Source organism: Pseudorca crassidens, chromosome 17 (genome assembly GCF_039906515.1).
Source record: "Pseudorca crassidens isolate mPseCra1 chromosome 17, mPseCra1.hap1, whole genome shotgun sequence".
NCBI lineage: Eukaryota > Metazoa > Chordata > Mammalia > Artiodactyla > Delphinidae > Pseudorca > Pseudorca crassidens.
In genome coordinates this window covers 70,113,203-70,127,911 of record NC_090312.1, presented here as the reverse complement: position 1 = coordinate 70,127,911, position 14,709 = coordinate 70,113,203, and positions in this window count along the sequence as shown.

Here is a 14,709-nt window from a genome sequence, read left to right as displayed (position 1 = left end):
TTCACTTTGCATTCTTCATCTTGAAATCTGGCCTGTACTTCTGAAAGTGAGCTGTCTGTAAACTTTTACCCAACATGCATCCATTTGTTTCTAAAAATGAGAGTCTGAAAGTAAGCACTTGAGATTGACCGTGAGAAAATGTTGGCTGCAGTTGAAGTTCTGTGAAGTCAGTGACGCTAGTTAGGGTATTTTTTACATGTATGGTCAAGTCAAAGAAAGTGTTGAGGTTGTCTTGTTCAAAAAACAAGATCCTATTGTTGATTTACTTTATAAAATAGCCTCAAAGTAGCTGTGTGGTTTTAGACAAGTCATGTAACTTCTCTGGCCTCCAATATTCATGTTTTTCTTATTTTATCCTCAGGTACTAGTGCAGTGCTTGGCAGATAATAGGAATAAAAATGATATACGATATAAATGAGGAAGCTCGGATTGCTAATTTTTAGAATTAGAATTTAGAGTTCTAATTTTTAGAATTTCTTTTCAGTTCTAAATTCTGTGATTCAGGCATAGTAATTTTGGTTTCTTTATTCTTTCAATGAGGAAAATCATGCCAATATCTTTGGCAAGGCTATCATGAGAATTAACTAATGTGACATTTTCCAAGATATGGAGGTCCTACAGAAAAAGATAACAAGACCACCTCCTCTTTCCGTTCAAATAGTTATACTTTTTATTAATATTTTGCAAAGAAATAAGAAAAATATTTTGCATTGATCAAATGTCACAATTATGTCAGGTACCATAGAGAAAATAGAACCTTCTTAGCAAGTTCATAATCTGAATACAATTTCAAGGCACTAGTATTAGTCACTGAGCTTAGAAATGACTGCATGCCAATGTCTGAGAGAGTCTGGTCACAAATATCGTAGCACAGGAAAGAATCAGACTGTCATGAGCCCAGACATGGCCAGAGGGTGGACAGATCTCGAAACACCTATTCTATTAGTGGGGCTTTTGCACTGCTTTTTATCTTTGTGGTTTGGAATGGCAGCCACCATTTTGTGGTCTCAAAAAATATGGAAGCCAGTTGCTTTGTGCTCCAGGCCATGAGTGGATTAATAATCCATCTTGGTTCTCGGTTAATCCACTTTTGAAAAGTTGATAGTAGCATTTACACCATCAGTTTATTATGGATTCATAATGAATGGCTGTAGAATAATCTGAGAAAGTTCTATTTCTATGACAACTATGTGCATATGACCTATTTTCCAAGTCTGTGAAAAGATCAAAATAATTTAGAAGCTCATATTTACTAAAATATTCCAAGTTGCACTTGGGCCCTGTGATTTTGTCACTCACTTTCCTTTGCTAAAAGCCTTACTAACAAAAGAAAAGAAAAGAAAAGGAAAATAAGGGGGAGACAGTCTGTTTATCTACTGGCAATGGGAAGTGTATCATTTGCAAAATCTCCCAAAATCATGGTATTTTCTTCAGCCATAAAAGGGGCTATCTGAAAAAGTGTTAGTGTATGTCCCAGATTTGTACTAATTACACATAGGGATTCCAAATAGCAATTTATACCTTACACTTTACTTATAGAGAAACTGAATCAACAAAGAAATAGTGTTATATGGGAAAAATCCAAGAGTCAGATGTTGGGTAATGGTTTACATTAATTTTTTTTCATTCATTTATTCATCTCCTTATTCATTCAACCAATATTATTAAGTTCCAGGTACTGAGCTGGGTGATGAGGATAAAAAGATAACTAGTCTCATGTTTTAAAATTTAATTTCTTCCTTATTAATATTTATAACTTTACTTCAGTAAATAACTTAGGAGGGTTTATAATGGGTTATTCTGATATTTCTGTTAATATGTACATTTCTCTTTATTTATGAAGAAGTTTATTCTCTACCAGAAATCCCTATGAATGGGGAAGGCCTTGAATACTCTAATATATCTATAACTAGTAGAACTATAAACACATTAAGAGATAAACATAAGATATTAACACAAAGCATGGTGCTTGCAGGAGACTCTCCCTATTGCAAACAGAAGAATTTTTAAGATTGAAACAGAAGGTATGTGACTGTAGTACTGACTCTTCTCAAATATTTAAAAGTGTGAACCATGAGTGTACCTTAGACTAATCCTTTAGAGAGTATTTTCTTTTATTTGATAACTGGCCTAAGGGAAAAAAAAAAAAGGAATGTATTGATTCCATATCTGAAAAGCCTAGGGCTTCAGGCATTGTCTAATCCAGGGACTCAAATTATGTCAATAAGGTTAAGTCTCTCTTGGCTCTGCTTTCCTCTGTATTGGCTCCATTTTTTGAGCAGGCTCTTACCTCGTAGTGATAAAATGACTGTTAGTAGTTCTAGAATTATGTCCTATTTTGCCAAGAATTCAAGTGGAAGAGCATGCCTTTTCCCCAATAGTTCCAACCAAAATATAAAATTGAGTTTCATTGACTCTGGTTGGTGTGCTTTGGATCACATACTCAGTCTTGGAGCTGTGTTGGTGGCAGTCTCACCCAAACCACATGGACTGGGAATGAGGAAAATCAGGCTTCTATTAGAAAGAGAGGGTGTGAATACAGCTGTCCATTACATTACTTTTAGCAACATCTAATATCTAGAAAGGTCCTGTCTGTCCTCTGGCTTATATCATAGTGGAGGGCTCCATTTCGACCTCATCTCTCTTACCCCAGAGTACACATATTTTCCCCTATCTCACACATTTAATTTTGCTCATTAGTCTCTTTATGAGAGCATAGTTTACAACCAGGGATTTTTAGGACTGTGAAATCCTTAAGTGGAGAATGTTTCCATTTATAGCAGAAGAATTGGTCTATGCTGTTTGGCCATATGGCCTGCCTTGGTGTGAAGACATGTATTCTTATGTCATCAAAATCTCTTGATATTAAAATAAAATCAAATTTTATAGAACAGGATATGTATTTCGCGTCCTGTTCACAGGAATTTTTAATACTGCATGTCTCCTCAAAGAAAAAGCAGCGTGAATTTACATAAATTATATTAGAAATCCTTTTTCCTTTGAAAATTAAACTTTGCATCCAACTGGATGGTTATACTTAATCTAACGGATTTCTGAGTGTTCAAAAATAGTTAACATCTGCTGATGAACCCATAAGGGAATCAGTACATCATAACAATCGGAAAAAGTATGAAACTTTTAAATATAACTTTCCATGAGGATGCAAGATCAGTATACTCCATTAAAAACATCTATGGGGTTATTTAGTAAAGTTTCATTGTACTGCTGCCCACCCTTCAGTAATTTATTTCTGTATGAGATTCTGCATTCCCAAAGACTAAAACTCTTTGGCTAAACTAGCCCTTGTCATAGTTTGAGATAATTAAGATAAAAAATTCATTACTTAATTTTAATTTAAAAACTCTTATTGGGGGGGTGATCAAAACTGAGCTAGATTTCTAGTATATCAGTAAACCATAAATGTAAGGGAAGAAAAACTCAGAAGGTCTTAAGTAGAACAAAACAGCCTCACAAATACCCAAAAATATTTAACACAAATAATTACAACACAGTATAAAAATAATTCTCTTAGAGCTGTATGAATTCCATACTCTGAAATAAAGCATAAAGTATCAGAAGTGTTCATGCTATCTGGACTTTTAGAATCACTGAGAAGGCTATTAAGTCTTGGATGAAAGAAGTAGGAACCTCAGAAAGTTTACTTTTATTTATCAGAAGATTTATTCTTAGCAAATGGGTGTGTGGGCAAGCACCCCTTTTCTTCCTCGACTCTCACATAGATTTGGCTCTTGGTTTAATCTCTCCAGCATGAAAAATTGTCCCTAGTTTATATCAGTAAAAATCCTTGCTTTGAAAAAATCTGGACAATGTTACTATGTAAACTCCCTAAAGGAAGTAAATCCATAAATGACACAAATTCCAAGACTGGTTGAAACTTTCATGAATGAGAACTCTGATTTGAGAAAAACCACAAGAGTAACACCTTCACTAGGAAACTCTGATTTTTTGAGTCTTTTTTTTTTTCTTTTTTTAAAGAAGATGTTGGGGGTAGGAGTTTAGTAATTTATTTATTTTTGCTGTGTTGGGTCTTCGTTTCTGTGCGAGGGCTTTCTCTAGTTGCAATGAGCAGGGGCCACTCTTCATCGCAGCGCCTCTGTTGTTGCAGAGCACAGGCTCCAGACGCGCAGGCTCAGTAGTTGTGGCTCACGGGCCTAGATGCTCCGCGGCATGTGGGATCCTCCCAGACCAGGGATCGAACCCGTGTCCTCTGCATTAGCAGGCAGATTCTCAACCACTGCGCCACCAGGGAAACCCTGATTTTTTGAGTCTTAACCGTGAGTCGTGCATTGGATTCTCTTACAAGGACAACTGTGTGAGCAGGTTTCTTCTCAAATCCATTGCAATGGTTTCCATTTTGTTTTTCAGTTGAGTCGATTTTCGGAAGTGACTGCTAATACTTGTTACTATAGGATATTATTTTCCTTTTCCATTTTCATTTCCTTTCTGTTTGATTTTTTTTTAATCACTTTATGTTTTTTACAACTTGTGCATTTTTTTTTTTTTTTTTTTTTTTTTGTGGTGTGTGGGCCTCTCACTGTTGTGGCCTCTCCTGTTGTGGAGCACAGGCTCCGGACGCGCAGGCTCAGCGGCCACGGCTCACAGGCCCAGCCGCTCCGCAGCATGTGGGATCTTCCCAGACTGGGGCACGAACCCGTGTCCCCTGCATCGGCAGGCAGACTCTCAACCACTGCGCCACCAGGGAAGCCCACAACTTGTGCTTTTTTTTTTGTAATAAATACTGGAAGCATTTTGAGAGCTGGATTATGCAACATTCCAACTAATAATGCAGTACTGATGGGTGATTTACACAAATTTTATTATTATTGCATATATAATGAGTTACCATTTTCACCATTTTAATGTGCTAGGCATAATGCTAACAACTTTATCTTTCCTAACAAGTCCAAGAGACGAATAGTTCTATCCTCATTTTACAGATTAGATGACTAAGGTTTAGGTAATTTAACCATTTTGATGTTAGCTACAGATTTTTTGTAGATGCCCTTTATCAGGTTAAGGGAGTTCTCTTCTATTCTTACTTTGCAGAGATATTTTTATCATGAATGTTGAGATTTATCAAAGGCATTTTTCCTTCATCAATTGACATAGTCTGTGATTTAAAAAAATTTCTTAATGGCAAATTATACAAATATTTGATTTATTTTCAAATATTGAACCAGCTTTACATTCCTTGGATAAGCCCCAGTTTGCGCATAGTGTTGTTTTCTATGTTTCTGGATACAAGTTGCTAATATTTTGTTGACGATTTATGCATCTGTGGTCATAAGGGCACTGGTTTGTAGCTTCCTTATAATGTCTTATTTCTATTTTTGGTATCAGTGTTATCCTAACTCATAAAATGAATTGAGAAGTGTTGTTTCAACTCATTTTCTGGAAGAGATGGTGTAGAATTGATATTATTTCTTCCTAAAATATTTGGTAGAAATCTCTAGTGGAACCATCGGGGCCTGGAGTTTTCTTTGTGGGAAGATTTTCAACTTCTTTCATAGACATTTTGTTAATTTCTGTCTTGCAAAGTACTGGCCCATTTGATCTCAGTTGTTCAATTTATGGGCATAGAATTATTTGTAGTAGTTCCTTATTATCCTTTTAACATCTGTAATCTCTCATTCCTGCTAGAGGTAATTTATGTCTTTTCTTTTTTCTTGATCGGTCTGTCTAGAGGTTTAGAAATATTATTGATCTTTTCAAAAAACCAGCTTTTGCTTTCACCAAATTTCTTTAAAAATTTTATGATTTCTTTTCTTAGATTTGTCTTTTCCTTCCTTCTGTTTGGTTTGGGTGTACTTTGCTCTTACTCTTCTACTTTCTTTCCTTATTTCTTTCTTTTCTAACATAAGCATTAACTGCTATGATTTACCCTTTAAGAACTCTTTTAGCTGCATTCCGCAAATTTTGATATCTTGTATTTTCATTTTCATTCAGTCAAAATATTTTCTACTTTTCCCTGAGACTTCCTCTTTGACCCATTTAGAAGTGTGTTGCCTACATTTCAAATATATGATGGATTTTCCAGATATATATATATATATATATATATATATATATATATATGAAGGATATTTTACTGGATGTAGAACTCAACAGTACTTTTCTTTCAACACTTTAAAGAGGTCCCAGTCTGCTGGCTTCCGTGTTTCTGATGAGAATTCTGCAGTCAAAATTTTGTTCTCCTATATGTAATATGTTATTTTTCTGTGGCTGCTTTCAAGATTTATAAAATTTATCTTTGTTGCACAGCAATTTGGTTGTTATATGCCTTGCATGCTTTTCTTTGAGTTTATCCTGTTTGGAGTTTGCTGAGCTTCATGAATCTCTGAATTTATGACAAATTTCTTCAAATATTTCTTTCTGCATGAGTCTTTCTTCTACCCTTCAGGGATTTCAATAACAAAAAACAACAGGAGAGACAAACAAGAAAAAGTGGGCGTCTTTCATTCTCTTTAGCTCACTGGGATCTCTTTCCTCAGTCCTCTCCCCAGAAAGCCAGGGTTTTTTCAGGGGTTTTGCTTCCTGTATCCACTGCTCAGTTTTGCATTGGGGTCACACTTGGGTCTAAGCTGGATGATACTGGAGAAAATAAAACAGCAAAACTCACTTTTATTATAGATCATTCTTTAAGCTTTGGCTCCCTTGTGCAATTGGCTCCAATGATTAATTCTTCATGATTCCCTTCTAATTGCTTTTTAATTTGCTGAGAGTTTTTAGCTGCAATAGTGGGAGAGAGGGGCTGTAGTAGGCTTGCTCCTACTGGAGCAAGTGGCAAGTCGGAAAGTATCATCTTTGATTTCATAAAAAAAAATTAATAATGTGTCATGCACGTGCTTCCATATCAACAATGCAGACTTGCTTTGTTCCTTTTAAAGTGACAGAGCACTCCATTTTATGGATGTATTGTAGTTTACTCAATAAGTTGTCTGTATATTTTTTTGCTATAAACAAAGCTGAAACAAAGTTTTATGCATATATCTTGGCATGTTTTTGTATGTGTATCTGTAAGGTAAATTTCTAACTAGGGAATAATAGTTCAAAGGATATGTACACATACCTCCACAAACAGTGCCTAAGAATGCCCATTTCTCTACACCCATGCTTGACTAGAAACCTAATAATGTTTGCAGTCTGATAAGTGAAAAATGTGTCTTGTTTTGATTTACGTTTCTTTCTATAGTGGTCAAGGACGGCTGAGCATTTTTTCATAACTTATTGACCGTTGTGTTCCTTTTTCTGATAATTGCTTAAGGTTTGTATTTAGTTAGAAATACAAACCCACCCCTACCCCACCCAGATTTTAAATAAATTCAACCAAATCTTCCACTGGTTTCTTTATGATTTTATTCAGTCTACATTCTTTACCACTGGCAGTCAATGCAAAATGGTGAATTAAAAAGAAACTCCAACATTTAGCAAAGTTGGCTCATGTACCCTTAGGTAGATTTTTCATATATGTCTTACAGGTCTAAGTCAAATTTTGTAATTGAAAGAATTTGATTCTTTGATTTTCAGACTTGAGTTTTGAATAGTGTTAAACTAAGGGTAGCCTATGAAGGCTGACAAAGTGGAGAGAAAAACATGCAACCCATTAGCTTCTGTCCATGTATGTGGCCCTTTTGGCTGAAGGGCTAGAAGAAAGGGCATTGGTGGGTTGTATTCTTAAGGCCAAGTTGCTCTGCTTCATCTGCTGACCTGAGGGGATTTCTGCATCTACTTGATGGCTATAGTGAATACCAACCACACAAGCCATTGGCTTCGAAGGTAAACACTTATCTGCATAAATGATCTGCCACTGAGCTTGAATGGTGAATTGAGGAAAGTAATAGAAATGGGTTTTCTATCCTTTCTCTGTTCTTTCTGTGTTCGTTGCCTTAAGAGATATGCGGAGAATAAATGTGTTACTTTTAATGGAAATTCTTTTTCACATTGATGTCAATATAAGTGATATGTCTTTCCTCCAATGAATGAGTGAAACATTTTCCCATGATAATTACATTTACATGTAAATAATAGGCAGCATTTTTTTATTTTAAAATTTACATACAGTAAAAGTCACTTTTTTTGGTGCACAGGTTTATGAGCCTTGACAAATGTGTAACTTGTAGAACTACCACCACCAGCAGGGTATAGGTCTATCACCCACCAAATTTCCCTGTGTTGCCCCTTAGTTGTCAACCCTTTCCCCATTTTCTTTTTTTTTTTTAATGTATATTTTTATTTCTGACTGTCCTTTTTTTTTTTTTTTGCGGTACACGGACCTCTCACTGTTGTGGCCTCTCCCGCTGCGGAGCACAGGCTCCGGACGCGCAGGCTCAGCGGCCATGGCCCACGGGCCCAGCCGCTCCGCGGCACGCGGGATCCTCCCGGACCGGGGCACGAACCCGCGTCCCCTGCATCGGCAGGTGGACTCTCAACCACTGCGCCACCAGGGAAGCCCCCTTTCCCCATTTTCAATCTTAGCAACCAATGATCTGTTAGCCGTCTTATAGCTTTGACTTTTCCGGAATCTTATACAACATTTAAAAACGGAAATGGGAAACATGCTAACACATTTCAGTCACCATTTCCCACGACAGTCACTATGCTCTGCCTGCTAGAGACCTAGGAGGATTCTATTTGAAATTCCATGGACCGTTTCGTCTCTGCCCAATCTCTGTGGACTCACTCATAAATCTTTTCTCACAGAGTTAGTAATGTTAGATCTTTGGTCAAAACATTGTTATGTTGTTTTGTATAAAAGTTTGTTCAGTTAAAAACAGTTAATAGTGATAGAATAGATGATACTTCCTATTTTTGCCTTTTCAAAAAGTAGACATGCCTTTAATGACAGTCTGGACTGAAACCATAGCTGTTGTCATGACTAAGGACTTTCTATAGATTGACGTACCTGTGTATTTAGAATCCCTCCCTCCCTCTCACCTTCTCTTTCTCTTCCTGTCTCCAAACAGCACATGTACACTGAAGAAAGGTAAAAAATATTTATGAGCATAGCAGGGAGGGAGACATAATTTAACTAGTATCAATTCTTGCACAGTATAGAAATGGTTAATTGTCTGTGATTATTATCTAGACTTACTATGGACACCACAATAATAATTTCTGAAAGGTTGTTACTTTTTATTATACTCAAACATGACTTTTAATTCTGTTTTGATCTTTATTTATTTACAATATCACATCACATTTATTCTTTGCTTTGTAAGTTTTGCAAAGGCCCTTGGCCAAAAACAGTAATATTCTGATAAAACCTGATCTGATTTGCCTATTTGAATTAGTTTAAATACTAAAACTAGAAAATAATAGAAATAATTTGTGCCAGTTAAAAGGAAATTGTTTTAGAAAATTGAGTAACTTCAAATTAACTTTTTATGATGACTGTCTTGTAATTTTATGCATAATTTTCTCTTAATTCTCTGGAACACTACTAAATTAGTCTCTGGAGGTCTTGTTCAAGTTCATCCTATTTTTTTGTGTAAATGGACAAGGTCCATTTTTCAAAAATTTTCTGTGGCATTGAAGTAAACATAAGCTATGTCCCTAGTGCCTTGGATGGAGACTGCTTCAATGACAATAATTAACTCCTGCATCCCTACAGTAAACTTGCATGTACTAAAAGGTACAAATATTACCTTCACTACATCAGATTCAAAGTTAGGTACTGGGGATACAGAAAGAAGATTTCATTCTTTGCCTTCAGGGAGCTCATAATAACAATGACAATCCTCAAAAATATCTTTTTTCCCTTGGTGAACAGTTTTATTTTTACTTTATTTTTTATTGAAGTATAGTTGATTTACAATGTTTTGTTGCTTTCAGGTGTACAGCAAAGCAATTCAGTTATACGTACATATATATCTATTTTTTCCAGCTTCTTTCCCCTTATATGTTATTATAAAATATTGAGTATAGTTCCCTGTGCTATACATTAGGTCCTTCTTGGTTATCTATTTTATATATAGTACTGTGTGTATGTTAATCCCAAATTCCTATTTATCTCTTCCTCCCCTTTCCCCTTTGGTAATCTAAGTTTTTTTTTCTATGTCTGTAAGTCTATTTCTGTTTTGTATATAAGCTCATTTGTATCTTTTTTTTTTTTTAGATTCCACATATAAGCAATATCATATGGTATTTGTCTTTCTCTGTCTGACTCACTTCACTTAGTATGGTAACCTCCAGGGCCACCCATGTTGCTGCAAATGGCATTGTTTCATTCTTTTTTATGGCTGAGTAATATTCCATTGTATATATGTACCACATCTTCTTTATCCATTCCTCTGTCGATAGATACTTAGTTTGTTTCTATGTCTTGGGTATTGTGAATAGTGCTGCAATGAATATTGGAATGCATGTATCTTTTTGAATTATAGTTTTGTCTGGATATATGCCCAGAAGTGGGATTGCTGGATCATATAGCAACTTTAGTTTTTTGAGGAACCTCTGTACTGTTTTCCATACTGACTGCACCAATTTACATTCCCACCAACAGTGTAAGAGGGTCCCTTTTCTCCACACCCTCTCCAGCGTTTAGTGTTTGTAGACAGTGTGAGGTGGCAATTCATTGTACTTTGATTTGCGTTTCTCTAATAATTAGAGATGTTGAGCATCTTTTCATGTGCCCTTTGGCCATCTGTATGTGTTCTTCGGAGAAATATCTATTAAGGTCTTCTGCCCATTTTTTGATTGGGTAAAAATGTCTTTTAGATCCCTATAATCTTTCTTTCTTTTCCCCATCACATTTAATCAATCACTAAGTTCTGTCAATATAACTCTCTATCGGTGGTTCTTAACATCGTCTGCACAGTTTAAATCTCACCAGGGAGCTTTAAAAAAAATACCATTGCCTGGGTTCCACCCCCAGAGATCTGACTTGGAAAATGCAGATAATTCCAACGTGCATCCTAGAATGAGAACCGCTGCTCTAGATCAGGAGTTGGCAACTTTTCCTGTAAGGGACTAGATAGTAAGTATTTTAAGCTTTGGGGTCATGTTGTCCATTTTGCTACTCTGCTATTGTAGCACAGAAGTAGTGAGAGAAAATATAATTTTCTGTTTCATGAAATATTCTTCTTGATTTTTTCAACCATTTAAAAATGTAAAAACCATTCTTAGCTTATGGGCTGTATAAAAAGAGGCAGTGGGTCAGATTTGGTCCACGGCTATAGCTTGCTAACCTCTGCTCTAGAACAGCTCAGAAACCTAGGTGCTCATCAGAATCGTCTGTGACTTCTAGAAAAGGGTCTGGTCTTGCCCCTGGAGATTCTGATTTAGGAGGTCTGTGTGGCAGCAGGGGAATCTATTGTGCAAGGAGGGTTTAAGAATCCCTGTTCTGAATTTATTGAATCTTTCTTCTCTTCCAAATCCTCACCCCCATTTCCCCCTTTCAGGCCTTCATTATCTTGCACCTGCACCTTGGTGATCACCTCTACCTATATTTCTAGTCTAGACTCACTAACCAATCTTCTACACTTCCACATTTCTTACCTTGCTTCAAACCTTCCAATGGCTTCCATTGCCTACAGGACAAAGTTCATATCCTCTAGCAAGTCAGACAATGGTTTTTATTATGTGGCTTTTGCCTGTGAACTAGTCTCCTCACACTCTTGGTTCATGGCAAAACAGGCTACTTGCAGTCCACACTACGCTGTCTCTTGTTTGCATACTTGGGCTCATGTTGGTCTCCCCCTCTGGAAAGCCCTTTTCTGCTGGCAAATGTCCACTTGTCCTTCAAGATACAGGAGCATTCTTTCCCTCCTCTCTTTTCACAGCTGGGTTAGCTATCTGGATTAGATGACCCTCTGATGAGTTCCCATAGCCCATCAGCTTACCTTTTGCATAACATGTATCATATGACATTGAAATCATCTGTTTATAAGTGAATTATTTGAAATCAGGAACCCAGGTTTATCTTTATAACATAGCACTTAGTGCAATACTTGATACGTAGTAGGTGCTCAATAAATGCTTATTGACTGGAACCCTGTAAAGAAAGCAGGGCAGGAAATATTTTTCCCATTGTACAAACAAGAGAACTGAGGCTCTGAGGCAATGATGACTTCCTCAGGGTTTGCCCAGCTACTAAGTCGGGGAGCCAAAACAAATTTCTAGTTTCTTATTGGCAGCTTCAAGCTTTCTCCCTCACACCCCAGATTCCTCTGAAGCACAGCTGCAAGCCATCTGTGAGCGCTCTAGCTACATGTTGTTACATGTTGTTGTGGAAGGTACACTAAACTGGGAGTTATGAAATCTGACCCCAACGCTCAGCTTTTCTAGTAATTGGGGATATGGACCCCAGCTTTCTAGTCTGCAAATGAGGAGATTCAATTGGATTCTTAGGATTTTTCTTAATTCTTAAAGAAAAAGTTCTGTCAAGTAGTTATTTTTACTTAATTTGTTTATTTTCAATTCCATTTATTAGTAGAACCTGATACCAAACTAAAACACAGAAACGTGAAATAATTTGTTCAGAGCCTCCCTGCAAACTGGTGGTAGAATAGGAAACAAGCCTCTGTTACTTTTCTACTGCTGCCGTAATAGGTTGCCACAAATTTAGTAGCTTAAAACAACACAAGTTTATTATCTCACAGTTCTGGAGGTCAGAAGTCTGGGTGGCTCAGCTGGCTTCTCTGTTTAGTCTCTCACAAAGCTGAATAAAACTGTCAGCTGGCCTGGGCTCTTATCTGGAAGCTCTAGGAAAGAACCAGCCTTCAGGCTCATACAGATTGTTGGCAGAATCCAGTTCCCTGTGGTTGTAGGACTGATGTTCCCGTTTTCTTGCTGGCTACTAGCTGGAGGCTGTTTTCAGCTTCTAGAGGCTGCTCATATTCTTTGGCTTGTGGCTTTCTTTCTTCATCTTCGTAACCAGTAACTGGGGTATACTCACTGACCTTCCTCCCATTGCTTCCCTTCTGACTCTCTGCTTTCTTCTTTTGCTTTTAAGGGCTCATGTGATTATATTGTGCCTGCCTGGGTAATCCATGATAGTTTCCCTCTATTAAGGTCAGGTGATCAGTAACCTTAATTACAATTGCAGTGCCTTTTCATAGTACTACCTAGATTAGTGTTTGATTGAATAGCCAGGGGATGGGAATCTTGGGGAACATCTTTAGAATTATGCCTAACACAAAGCCCAAACTACCTGATTTTTAAGAAAAGTTGCTGGCCCTCATTATGTATTTCCTAATACAAGTTTGTTTTTCTTGGTACTTAGTAATTTTTAGCACCTCCTTTATTCATGTAACCTAGTTACAGACATACCCTCCCACCCCCACTAACACACCTCATATGTGACATAACACAAATTTAATATAATTTTTGGTAGAGCAATTATTAGAGCCATCTATCTGTTAATTCATCAATTATTTATTAAATATATACTTTGTGTCAGTAACACTAGTTTTAAGTGCTGAGGATACAATGGTGTAAAAGTTGGAAACTACATACAAAGAACACATTCTTTTATTTGTTCATCAGTTATCTATCTAGCACTTATGTGTCAAGGACCCTTCTAGGTTCTGGGAATATAGTGGTGAAATAAGATATTGCTCTCATGCAGTGTATATCCTAAGTAAGAAGTCTGAAACTAAACAGATGAACAGGGACTTCCCTGGTGGCGCAGTGGTTAAGAATCCACCTGCCAGTGCAGGAGACATGGGTTTGAGCCCTGGTCTGGGAAGATCCCGCATGCCGCGGAGCAACTAAGCCCATGTGCCACAACTACTGAGCCCATGCCCCACAACTACTGAAGCCCGTGTGCTTAGAACCCATGTCCGCAACAAGAGAAGCCACTGCAATGAAAAGCCCGCGCACCGCAACAAAGAGTAGCTCCCGCTCGTTCTGCAACTAGAGAAAGCCCACGCATAGCAGCGAAGACCCAATGCAGCCAAAAATAAATAAATAAATTAAAAAAGAATAAACAGATGAACAAATGAATAGATATTACATTGTTGGGTGGTTTATTAGTGCCGTGAGGAAGATGAAAGCAGGATAAGGGGGTAGAGAGTAATAAGGTGGGGAAGTGGGGAAGTGGGGGCATTGTTGGGTGTTGTTTCAGGTTGGATAGTCAGGGAAGGCTTCTTTTAGGTAGAGACTTGAGTAAAATTTGAAAACTCTAGTTGGGAAGACAGAAAAATAGGCCAACAGTGATTACAGTGAAGTAAATGCTATGAGAGAAGTGAACATGCATATGAGAGGATAAGAGCATACAGAGGACTAGCATCCAAGTCAGAGGCCAGGGAAGCCTGAAGGAGTTGATACCTAAGTCAACACTTGAAAGATAGGTATGAATAAAATAGTCAGTTGGAGAGGGTTGTTGAAGGCAGAGTGAGCAGCACATGGGAAAACATGCATGTTATGAGAGGCAGAAAGAAAATTGCATGTGGTTCAGATTGGCTGTGCTTTGAGTTTGGTGAGGGGAGAAATAATGGGAGATATGGCTAGTGGTGAAGCCTGGGTTAAATATTAGAGGCTGTTGTTTACTATGTTTAGAAGTTTTATATAGAAGACTACGTGGAAGCATTTTGAGCCCAAATATGACATGATCAGATTTATAGTTTTATAACATCACTAGAAGTAGTGTGAAATATGAATATGAAAAGGGCATGAATAGAGGAAGAGAGAAGAGCTATAGCTGTACTACATGAAAAGTAGACCAAGGTGGCTCTGGTGAGGACAAAA